This window comes from Rhodnius prolixus, unplaced genomic scaffold (genome assembly GCF_049639745.1).
Source record: "Rhodnius prolixus isolate KJV_2025 unplaced genomic scaffold, Rpr scaffold_6, whole genome shotgun sequence".
Lineage (NCBI taxonomy): Eukaryota > Metazoa > Arthropoda > Insecta > Hemiptera > Reduviidae > Rhodnius > Rhodnius prolixus.
Window position 1 is genome coordinate 27,092,672 of NW_027411634.1, and position 13,223 is coordinate 27,105,894.

At 35.0% G+C, this 13,223-nt stretch overlaps 1 protein-coding gene across 8 annotated transcripts in view; it reads left to right on the top strand.

The window, feature by feature from the left end:
* Positions 1 to 13,223, top strand: part of Chi (LIM domain-binding protein 2 Chi) — a 323,078-nt gene that overhangs the window by 279,024 nt on the left and 30,831 nt on the right. The window lies entirely within an intron of this gene.

Here is a 13,223-nt window from a genome sequence, read left to right on the forward strand (position 1 = left end):
ATGAAATGTGGGGTACTAGCTGATTTCTGTACTTTTTGGCGTTCAATCAACCATTATACTTAACTTTTAAAACTGTTAGTGATAAAACGGCTTCTACAATTTTCTTGTAAACTAATTGCTGCTCACAATGTACAATTTGTAGGCGTCGAAAGTAGCAGATAGAGGCGAGGCCCACAAAGCCAAGGTGTATTGTTGGTTGGTGGGTTCAACTCCCAATCTAAGCGTTGCATTTTATTTAGTGACCTTTATGAGGAATCTATAAAGAATTATGTTTTGCTAGTCGCCTCCGTCCGCGACATCTAATTTGATAGTTGGACATAAAGCCTGCCTAAAAGAAATAGGCATTACTCTACAATATACAATTTTTAGAAAGGCTATAAAGCTCCTAAAGTGCACCAGCTCTACGTTAAAAACAATTTGTTTTAATTGTAATTTTTAATGCAATAAGTAACATTCATAGCACTGAATGCAACTTGGATATGCTCCTCACTACAGAGGAGAAGCTATCCAGCGGTAAAACTTCCCTAAAACTGAGCCAATTACTCTCGACACTCGATGAGGAAATCGCGAAGCCACTGGCGATAACCCCCTGGGAAGGTTATCTGGAGAGGGTACGAAATGAGAGGTAGCAGATCAAAGGAATTAGAATCCAATTCCAGGGATCGGTAGAATTTTTTTTTATAATGAGATCGGAACTTACTAACTATCTTACATAGGATTTTGGATTAAAAGGAATTGTATTCTATGAAGGTTAGAACGTTTCGTTGAACCACAAAGTTGAATTCGGTACGTCCAGGTTGGTTTTAAAGTGGTGTTATTCGTTGAGAGACTGGATCTAAAAAGTAGTCTTTTCTACAGTCCGGTAACGCCTGTTGAGTTCAAAAATATATATTGGAACACTGTTTCAAACGGAAACAAACTTTAACTCAAAATATCACGTTTCCTCCTCGATAGATTTTTACTAAATTTTACACAATTATAGACAATAGTAGTCTTCATATACAGGTAAAATATAAACAAAATCTATCGACTAGTTTACGAGATAATTGATGTTGAAGTTTTCACTTTATATAACAGAAACAAACTGTAACCCTAAATATCTCGTTTTCTGCTTGATTGATTTTTACTAACATTTAAACAATTATAGACAATAGTAGTCTCCATATACAGGTAAAATATAAACAAAATCTATCGACTAGTTTACGAGATATTTGATGTTGAAGTTTTCACTTTATATAACAGAAACAAACTGTAACCCTAAATATCTCGTTTTCTGCTTGATTGATTTTTACTAACATTTAAACAATTATAGACAATAGTAGTCTCCATATACAGGTGAAATATAATCAAAATCTATGGAGTAGTTTACGAGATATTTGATGTTGAAGTTTTCACTGTTTCAAACGGAAACAAAGTTTAACTCAAAATATCACGTTTCCTACTCGATAGATTTTTACTAAATTTTAAACAATTATAGACAATAGTAGTCTTCATATACAGTGTACATATATCCATATATATGGATACATATATACAGGGTGTCCCAAGCTATATGGATAACGACTTTTTCTCGGAAACTAAGATAGCTAGGAAAAAACTAAAAAATACGTGTTCCCTTAGTTTTTTGTTAGTAATCCAAATTTAATTTGTAAATTTTTTCGGTGCTTCCAGAAGCGAGATATAGGCACCAACTTCATTTTTTCAAATGGGAAGGTGCGGTTTTTATGTCAGAAATAGATTCCTCTATTTTTTTAAAGAAAAATTTACTTGAATGGTTTTTTTCTGAGTCGCCCCCCGTGTCGGTATAACATGCCCATCAAATTGCCTACCGAGATATCTCTTTACATGCCTGATGGTGTTATATCGACACCGGGGGCTATTCAGTGACCACCTCTCTCACCGGATTTGACACCTATGGACTATTTCCTTTGGGGATACCTGAAAAACAAGGTGAATAGTCATAACTTTTTTCTTTCTTTTCTTACTTCTGCTTATCTAAAAGCATTTCTAAATCTAGATGTATCAGAATCAAGCCCGGGATTGCATCTGTAGATGAACTAAAGCAGAGAATAATAGATGCCTGTAACTCGGTTAAAGCCGAATCTATTTCTTTGGCAGTAAGGGACTATTGGCAGGAAAGAGCATGTCTATGCATCTCTAATGGTGGAGGCCATTTCGAGCATGATCTGTAATATTAATGAGGAGTAAAATTTATAATAAAATAGTACTTTTCTTCTTATTCAATCAAAAAACCGTTATAATGTTATCATTTTCACAATTCTTATAAGAATCATGTTTTCATTCATAACTTCTAAAATATCGCTCACAGGAAAAAACCGTTCAAGTAAATTTTTCTTTAAAAAAATAGAGGAATCTATTTCTGAAATAAAAACCACACCTTCCCATTTGAAAAAATGAAGTTGGTGCCTGTATCTCGCTTCTGGAAGCACCAAAAAAAATTTACAAAGTATATTTGGATTTCTATCAAAAAACTAAGGGAACACGTATTTTTTAGTTTTTTTCTAGCTATCTTAGTTTCCGAGAAAAAGTCGTTATCCATATAGCTTGGGACACCCTGTATATGTGTACATACATATATATACATATATCCAATGTAGTCTTTTATCAGTGAACATCCCCAAGATAGCCGACAACATTGAGTCCATTTCTTGAACTGATCTACATAATCAATGTTTAAAATTAAGAATAGAATCATTATAGGTGTTTTACATTTTTATACAACTAATTAAATTATTCTTTCTTCTTGTCTCTCGGATATCTTTTACATCTATGAGAGTTTAGAAGCACGTGGATGAAATTTTAAACGCACCATTTAATGGTCACGTAAAGACCACTAGTTTTGTTGTGACCAATCCGCTTTGCTCTCTTCTCGTTTATGGTAAACAGTCAATTAAAGCCCCAAATACAGGATATTTAACGTTTCCATTGCACGCTACCAATTTTTTATTTTTTTAAACATATTTTTATACTTACAATTATTGTTATTACTGTTATTATACTTATCTCAAAGTACTGTATCCCTTATATCTCTGGTGGCACTTCAGTATTGCTATTCATAAAACCCTCAGTGTAATTCCTGTGTGATTATTATTATTATTTTCTTAACTTAAGGTTAACTTCTGAGGTCATAACAATGGCAATAGCCCGTAACATTTTTCAGTGCACTGCCGGCCTCTGGACAGTGTTCTCTTGTTACAGACAACACTGTCCATTACCGGATGGTGAGCTGCAAAAAGCCCCTAGGAAGAGAAAAATCGTAAGGGTCAGCAGCTAGTCCCTTCCTTATTCTTTATTAGTTTTTTACTTTTACTAGGTAAGAATCTAATCTATGTTAGATTTCTAGTTATTTAAATATTAGTTTTGGTCCTCTGAGTCCAAAAAAAATTGGTATTCACGATTTGGAATCTATGTGTACATTCTAGTACAATATACAGGGTGAACCAGTAAGTATGTCCATAGGCCTACTGTGTGTAGTACATCTAAAGTGGAATTCAATGACGTATTGGCCAACTTCATATTTTTCACTGTTCTTGAGTGACGTCACTTTAAATTTTTTTTCTAAAACCATTACTTTTTTTTCCAATAAATATGTTATTATTCAAAACGTTTTAGTCCGAATTCGATTCTGATGATACGGTTAGAAAGACAGATAAATTTTCTAAAAATTGATACCATTTTGAAGCATAAGTTATTCTCCAAACAGCCTCAATCTTCCTCCGGAAACTGGGAAAATAAAAGTAATCGAAATTTTTAAGAAAACTCATTAGGCTCTTATGTGATCATTATCAGACCTAGGTGCTGGCACTTTTTTTGTAAAAGTTTCCTTGTTTAATGGGCTTTCAAACGGTATATCATTTTCCAGGATTCCTTTTATCTTCGTATGAGAAATTACGTTTGTTTTGCAAGAAAACGTGTTCACGAGCACACCAACAGTGTTAGTTTATCAAGTTGTTTAATTCATTGAAAACTCTTTTAGATGGACTCTTTTAGTCAATTTTTTATTTTTTTTTATAATTTAAAACATCTACGGTTATTGGCGCCCGAAGCTTTTTTCAGTGCACTGCCGGCTTCCGGACAGTTTTCTCTCGTTACAGACAACACTGTCCATCACCGGACTTTCGAATACTTCTATTTATTTATAGGACAATACTTACTGGTTCACCCTGTATATGTGAAATTTAAAAAAAAAATCGTGGTAGTCGTCGAAAAATTCTCAAAATACGACCAATAAACGCGAGGTTTTTAATCGTTAAGTTATTATCGATTCCATTGTTGCGACCAGAGCGAAATCGAAAGTTACAGGCATCCTTACATTTTATGTTTTTGAGAAATTTTGTTTTTCACTTGATATTTTCTAAAAAGTTACTTTTTCAGGAAACCTCATAACATTTAAAGTTTGGTATATCTCCAAATTACTTCTTTACTTTGTGAGAGAAATTAAAATAAAATAAAGTAAATTAATTCAGTGAACTGACTAAATAGAGATAGTAATAAATTTGTATAACACCCTAGTAATTTAGAAGAAGATGAGGAGAGGTTTGGGTCGAGAATCATTAATAACAGTTCTATAATATAGCCGTGGATTATATACATGATTTGTGTTGATTGATGACACGCTGCATCCCCTGCCGCTCTGTTACTTAGTAAGCAACGTTCCGTCGCCTTTAGACACACACATGTAGTGCGAGATGTGTATACATATCAGCCTCACAACTCTAACCTACCTAGTTATTATAGCAATAATAATAATAATGATCGTAATAACTTTACTGATAACGTACACTAGATGGTGTCCAAAATTGTTTGCTACAACGAGCCGACCATATGTCGCTCTACGACACTATAAACATTATGTTCGCGGATATGGACTGATAATTCTATTATTTTGTCGTCTATTACGTGTAATTGTAGTTTAAGTTCATACCTTAATGATGGGGACCCATTCTTAGCCATACAACAATTCATATTGTTAATATTATATTATTTATTTTTTACCTAATAATTAGTAATAACTAGTTGAAAATTTGGTTATGCTTTTGTTTAAAACAAGGGACCATAATGGTAATAATATTTAATTATACATTAAATAGAATATAATACTTGTTTTCTGCTTTGAAATGGCGGAGCCCCCTGTATAAAAAACAATTCTAGCTTTACAATGCTAAAAAACATTGTACATACACTGAACTTACAGAAAAACCTTTAAAAAAAAAATTAGTAGGTTTCATCAACGAATATACTCGTATAGTTTTCGTGATCGCAAATTGTTAAAATTAGGATGGAAGATTTGCGAGGAATCGGTCAAATAAAACAACTCGTCTCTTTGCTAACCTTTCGACAAATATATTGTCCTCTTCAGGGCCTGCTTCTCCAGTTCTGGCTCTTAGTTTACTGTAACACAACCAACCCGCCTAGCCACGTAAGTTTCAATACTTATAAAGAATTTAGTGTACTTTACTGTTTATTTTTGTATTACTGATTTTTACTGTTTTTTCTATGTTACTGACTCTGTAAATTGTTTTGTATTTGTAATATCCAGGCCCTGAAGAGGACAATAAATTTGTCGAAACTTTGGCAAAAAGACGAGTTGTTTTATTTGACCGATTCCTCGCAAATCTTCCATCCTAAGGTTTCATCAACTTTTATTTCATTATTTTTACAAAAAATTTTTACAATTCATTAACAATTTGGATAATACAACATACCTCCACAAGGACTCAAGTCTTGGATATTTGAGTACGACCCAGAAACCAAGCACCAGAGCATGGAGTGGCACACTTCAATCTCTCCAAAGCCCAAAAAAGCAAGGATTGGCGAAGTCGAAGATCAAATGCATGCTGATTTGTTTTTTCGATATCCACGGAATCGTCCACAAAGAGTTTCTATCTCAAGGTCAAACGGTCAATCAACACTTATACCGAGAGGTTCTTGAAAAACTTCGAAAAAGGGTCATTCTTGTGAGACCAAACATCAAGAACAAGTGGGTGTTTCATCACGATAATGCTCCTTATCACACAGCAATTTCAATAAACCAGAGTTTTTGGCCAGTAAAAACATTCCTGTGGCTCCTCAGCCTCCTTATTCGCCTGACTTGAGTCCTTGTGACTTTTTTCTCTTCCCGAAGTTGAAAAATCACCTCAAGGGAACTCATTTTGGGACAGTCGAAAACATTCAAACGGCTGTAACCGACCAGCTGAAGGCTATTCTAGTATCGGAGTTCGAGCACTGCTATGAGGAGTGGAAGAAACGTCTCCAGCGCTGTGTGGCTTCAGAAGGAAGTTATTTTGAAGGTGACAATATAGAATTGTAATTCTTTTTGAGTAAAAAAAATTTAAAAAAATCAGTCTCATTACTTAATTTACAAACCTCGTATAACACTTGTAGAACTTGCTTATCTTCTCCACTTCTTGGCTGGTGTAGGTCTGATTCTCTTTCTCAGTGAGTTGAGCAGGTAGAATTCTATTCTACATGACGGGATATGCAGTCAGAGGCGCAACAAGGATGAATTGGGCCCGGTTAGTTCTAGTAAATCTTTTACGGGCTCGAAATTGATTCCGTACTAGGTACTGATATTCCTGCTCTACCGATAAACCTTCTCTCCGTATACTTGCGATTCTTCAGAGACTCTTAAAGAGGAATTCTAGTGATTGATTAGTGGAAAGAAGTACCGTCAGTTTCTTGAGCTTATAATCACGTTAATTTATTTTTACAAAGAATCGTCACATATCAATAGAAGGTCTCCCTCCTGTAACGATGTAAATACCTTAAAAGAGCTATTGACAAGCTATCAGAAAGTATAACATCACATAATCAAATAGTAAGATGACTTCTTTAGCTTTTATATAGTCAAATAACCTCATCAAAGGAATATAAACACTAAAATGAGTATAAAAAACAGTGGACCCCTTCCCAGCGAGGATTTCTTTCAAAGGAGCTCCCAGTGAATAGAATTGTTGTGGACAAATACAGGGAGAAGAAGGAGAGTTGGGTCACCCGGATGATGTGCGCCCCCTAGACTGATTGATGAGTCCCCCAGCTAGGGTCATCATTCAAACTGATGAATGATGGTAGCACATATTCACCACCCAACTTGCACATATATCTTGCGCTCTATTGCTATTGTTTTCCTAATAAATACTCCAGCCGCGACTTCATCCTTCTCTTGATTCCCCTCCTTCCAAAATGCTATTTTTTTCTCTATTTATATCCACCCACTCTCTCTTAAAAAACTCATTTTACTTATTGTTACGTACAATGAGCTTAAACGCAAGATGGGTTTAATGCGAATTTCAAAGATTTCTTGCTACTTTTAGAGACATCAGGGCTAATCTGCTACAAACTAGCTGCAACATAGATTTAGATTAGATTTTAGCAGGGCGGCCTTGAAGGGCTACGCCACGCGGCCCCATGGATCTATTGTGGCTCCCACTACTCTAGAGCTCACTCTCCAGACCCGTCCGTTTAATCAGACTCTTAATTCTAGAGAGCGGCTCCTGGGTAAAGCTCTCAGGCCTTGGTTTTCCTCCTTAGCCAGACAAGCTCCTCACACTGACCCAACACGTGCAGTGCTATTCCCTCCTTCTCCTCCTCACAGAACCTATAAAGGCTATCATCTGACAGGCCCATGCAATTGCATTTGCTTCCTAAGCCTGCAGTAGCCAGTTGATAGGGCTACAATTATCCTTATAACCCCACAAGGCCTTGATTAATTCTGCAATCAGCTTTGGCGAGTAGCCCCTAATGAACTCCTTTGCCTGTCTCTGCCCAGTGGGTGGCCAACCACCACTCCTAAGACCTCCTCTACACCCATAATTTAATGGCCACACTCTTAGGGCACTTGGAAACCCCAAAATAGGGCTCTGGGTCAACTAAGTCTCCTGCACGGACCAGCCGAATCTGCTACTTCCTTTTAAGAAAATCACGATCCTAGACCTTAATTATTCCTCGTCTAATATTCTCGGCAGCACAGAACTTAGCAGAAATTGCAGCTATCTCCGCCTGAAATAATGTAGCTAGTTTGCCTAGGCCAGGGGTCGGCAACCTATTTCAAGTAGAGAGCCATTTCTCCTTAAATAATTTTAATAAATCTTACCAAGAGCCGCAAGGATGATAGTGTAAACAAACTCTGAAGATCATTTGTATTCATAAATAATTATTTTATGATATTCAATAACATTTAAATGTTTTATATATTTATTTTCACATATTACAAAGTAAATGAATAAATAATAACTAAACCTGTGTTAGAATGAAAATGGCGGCAGTCCTGTGTATTACGTACTGTATTTTAATATAATTCTATTCAATTTCAAACCAATCACATTTAAAATTCTTTTTGAAAAAATATCTTTACTTTAATAAATGAAATTTTCATTTGTTTCAATAAAATTGAAATATACAATTTATTTTGGACAGGCTGAAGAGCCACAAAGTTTGGATAAAAGAGCCGCATGCGGCTCGCGAGCCGCGGGTTGCCGACTCCTGTTTTAGGCTAACCGAAAAGCTATATTTCGGTTTAGCTTCAACTTAATCTATCTTAAGCGAATAATTTCTAAAACAATGGATCTGAAACAAGCCCAAAATTGCGGCTATGATGTCACCTTCTGTAATCTTCTGATAAAAAGAAGCCTTGCCTAAACCCTCATTCGGCAGTTGATGTTTCCTGAAGTTAGTTGACTTATTTTCTTGATTTCTTCAAATTTGGAAATGTTAGTTACATCATAAAAGTAACATTATCCCCAAAAAGTGCTTCTTAAAGCAATTCTTGGGCATTTATATTATACCCAAATGTTGGACGCATGTTTTCCAGTTTAACCTTGATGATAATGATTGCTGATTATATTGTCATTAAATTGAATCCATCAATGAGTTAATATTTTTTTTTTTTTTTTTTAATTGTTAGTTTTGATAAATATTTTGAACGCGTGGGAAGTGTGTCACATTTGTCTGAAATTAATTGTACATTAATTGTTAACAGCTGTCAACAATCAATATTTTGTTGATTACATTTGTCAATCATGTGTCAATAGTAATTAATTGTTATTCATCATTGAAACTGGGTTTCAATTTATTTGGTACAAAAATTACCAAGTAGGAAAGTGGGACGGAAAAGTTGTAGAGATCTACTGAAGATGTTTAGGCTCTCCTAACCGGTAGCTGTGAAAAATAAAACAGATGATAATATTATTGTTAGGGTAAAGTGTCCAAATTTCGTCCCTGCGCCTAATTTCGTCCCACTATTTAAAGCAATCGCCAAATATGGCAATTTTAAGAAAGCTACATTGAGGCAGCAGTAATCGTTTGGAAACGTCAACTCGGGGTACGGTTCATGTCCAACCGAGTTTTGAAGTGTTATATTTTTAGTCATAATAAGTTGTTATACGAGGGTCGTTTGAAAAGTCCGTGCAAAGTCAGAGAGATAGCACTACTGGCGCGTATCGAGGTTATGTTTAGTTAGTAGCATCTCTTGGAAGAACACACACCAAGTTTCAGCCAGATCGGTCTATTTCTTTGTGTTTGGCATTCGTTTGAATCGAGGAAGTCGAGTGATTTTCAAAAAATGGACGAAAAAAGAATTTCGTGTGTTGATTAAACACTACTTTATGAAAGGCAAAACGCCTGAGGAGACTAAAGAGAAGCTTGATAAACATTATGGTGACTCTGCATCTTCGATTAGAACAGTTTATAAGTGGTTTCAAAATTTTCGGAGTGGCCATATGGGCACAAGTGACGCTGAACGTTCTGGACGCCCTGTTGAGGTTACTACTCCAGAAATCATTGATAAAATCCATGATATGGTGATGGATGACAGAAGAGTGAAGGTGCGTGAGATTGCTAGTGCTGTGGGCATCTCGAATGAACGGGTACATAATATTTTGCATCAACATTTGGACATGACAAAGCTATCCGCAAGATGGGTGCCGCGATTGCTCACGCTTGACCAAAAACGAAATTGTGTGAAGTGTTGCAAGGACGGTTTGCAGCTGTTCCAGAAGAATCCGCAGGACTTTAAGCGTCGTTTCGTCACTGTGGATGAAACATGGATACATCACTACACTCCTGAGACCAAAGAACAATCTAAACAATGGGTTCCAAGGGGGAATCTGCGCCAAAAAAAGGCGAAGACCGTTCCTTCGGCCGGAAAGATTATGGCGACTGTCTTTTGGGATTCGCAAGGAATAATCCTCATCGACTATCTGGAAAAGGGTAAAACTATTACAGGTGCATATTATTCATCGTTATTGGACCGTTTGAAAACCGAGCTGCAAGAAAAACGCCCACGTTTGGCCCACAAAAAAGTCCTTTTCCATCACGACAACGCACCAGCTCACACCTCAGCAGTTGTGGTCGCAAAATTATTGGAAATAGGGTTCCAACTCGTTTCACATCCCCCCTATTCTCCAGACTTGGCTCCCTCGGACTACTATTTGTTCCCCAATATGAAGAAATTGCTGGCGGGAAAAAGATTTTATTCAAACGAGGAGGTGATTGCAATTTTTCAGACTTGGACAAATCCTATTATTCGGAAGGGATCAACAAACTAGAGCAGCGTTGGACGAAGTTTATAAGCCTAAAAGGAGACTATGTTGAAAATTAAAAAAGGTTTACCCCAAAAAATTAAGTAGTTTTTATTTTTGCACGGACTTTTCAAACGACCCTCGTAGTAGTGTTTTAAAACGTATTCCAGTCTTTTAAAGGTTCGTTAAAATATTGATGTTGTTTAGGGCATGTCACATATTCTTTTTATTTTGAAATTCTTCAACAAAACGCCAGTTCATTCATGTGTTGTTTCTATAGTCTAAGTAGCGCGGTGGAATTGTCGTCTTTTTTTGTCTTACAATCATACTGATGCTGGTACAACCTGCTACTTAGACACCACATTGAAAATAAACATAACTTTGACATCCAGTATGTGACAGTACTTGATAGGGAAAAGAACCAATACAAGCGTAACTTTCAAGAAATGTGCCACATAGTAAAACAGAACAACACAGTGAACTTTAGGACAGACACGTCTAATTTGGCCAACTGCTACAATTTTATCATTAAAAAATAAATAGATATCCAAAATTTTGTACATAATTATTGCTGGGATTTTAAATTTACTTCTGCTTCTCCATTTCTGGCTCTTAGTTTCTGTAACTCAACCAACCCGCATAGCCACGTAAATTTTAATAATTATAAAAAAATTTATTGTATTTTACAGTTTATGTTTATATTACTGTTTTTTCTATGTTACTGACTCTGTAAATGGTTCTGTATTTGTAATATCCAGTCCCTGAAGAGGACAATATATTTGTCGAAACGTTGGCAAAGAGACGAGTTGTTTTATTTGACCGATTCCTCGCAAATCTTCCATCCTAAGTTTTTAACAGAGTAAATTTAGGTTTTTTGGTAAAATAAATAAATGAATTCTCGCTTACTAAAAATTGATCTGGCAAAAGTATGACAGTTTATTTGTGTATGCAAATTACATGAACATAGTTGTGGACAATCATGGAATTATAAAGGGGTGTGACTAAAAAATAGAAAATAACAATTTTCGCTTGCGCAATTCCCTAAATACTAATAGTCTTTTTATTTATGAACTATAAATAAATTTAAGCTAAACAGGCCACCCACATGTTTAAATACAATTTCAAATTGTTAACTGTGTGCTAAAAACAACATCCAATGAGAAATGAAATGACTTGAAACAGTTTCTATACCGTAATCAAAACAGTAATAACCATTTTAACTACGATTCTAGTATTTATTCTATTCTAATTGGACGTAAATCGCAAATTGTATTTTAAATAATAATTGTGTATCATTATACTGTACACACATATAAGTAAATGTATTATATAAATACAAATATAATATATAATAATACTGATTAAGACAAAAGTTTAATTAGTGTTCCTGCTTCCAAATATGTCGTAAGGTTCTTTCAGTTAAACGACGTGTTCGAAGGAACATGTGCAGCAAGACCGTTCTAAGAACAACACCAAACGAACACAGAATACAGATTTTAGGGACTACATAGTTTGTTTGGAGTAAAAGTAGTTTTAAGACTAGCGGCTTATCAGCCAGCTAAAGACTATGTCTTGTAATAAAACAATCTTAGGGATTACATAGTTTGTTTGGAGTAAAAGTAGTTTTAAGACTAGCGGCTTATCAGCCAGCTAAAGACTATGTCTTGTAATAAAAATAATCATTTTTTCTGGTTGCCTATTAATAGGCCGATCACATCAGGCTTGAGAAGAGGGCGAAAAGAATTAGGCTTAAATAGGCATATCAGAGCTTGGCATCCATTCCTGTGCTAGAATTGTTTGTCAGTCCCTTACCATCGCATCATATCATAGCCTCGACATTGCCTTGTATATCAAACTCTAGGATCAAAATATACAGCAAATATTTATTTCGTAGACTGTATTTTTCTAATGTCAGATCTATGTAATTCTAGTGGCAGTGGCAATAGATAAAAGCAACTTCGTCTTAAGTAAAAATAATAAATTAACAAATTAGGAATTGTTTAAAATTTCATTTAATAATAAAAATTAAATAAATATCTCAAGGGGGAAAAATATAAATAAATAATACAGGAAATCCATCATTGTTATAACCTTATAAAAATTACATTTTTCTTTTTTACAACTTAACCCTTGTAATCTGGAAACCTCCTAATAAAATATTACCCAAATCCCTGTCGACTTACATAAATCCACTTGTCCGAGTTCTTTTTCCAACATCCTTTTTTCATATAATCCTTTCGTGTCAGTTAGACTTGTTCCTTCCTGCATACTGGTGAAGCATAAAGATCTATATTACTTAAGATCATTTATCTTTATTTTTAATGGCCAGTTGGTGAATTTATTTTATTTTTTATTTGTTTACATTCTATTACTAAGTTAACTGAAATTGTTAATTAAACACTAACAGCAGCTGTTGTCTACGCGGAAAACGACTAGATTTTTTCACTCTATATAATAAATTTTAGTTTAAATTTTGTCCACCAATAAAAAGAGCGCCACAAGTTCGATTAACATTTTTATTGTTTAAATTAGAAAAAGCCATCGAAATGAGCTAGGACCAGAGCATTCTGTTAACTTAAAAAACTGGCCAGTATTTTTACAAATAATGCTTTTCTATTTAGAAATTTAATATTATACATTTATTTAAATATGTTAATTACAAAATTGGCAGTAAATTCTGTCAAT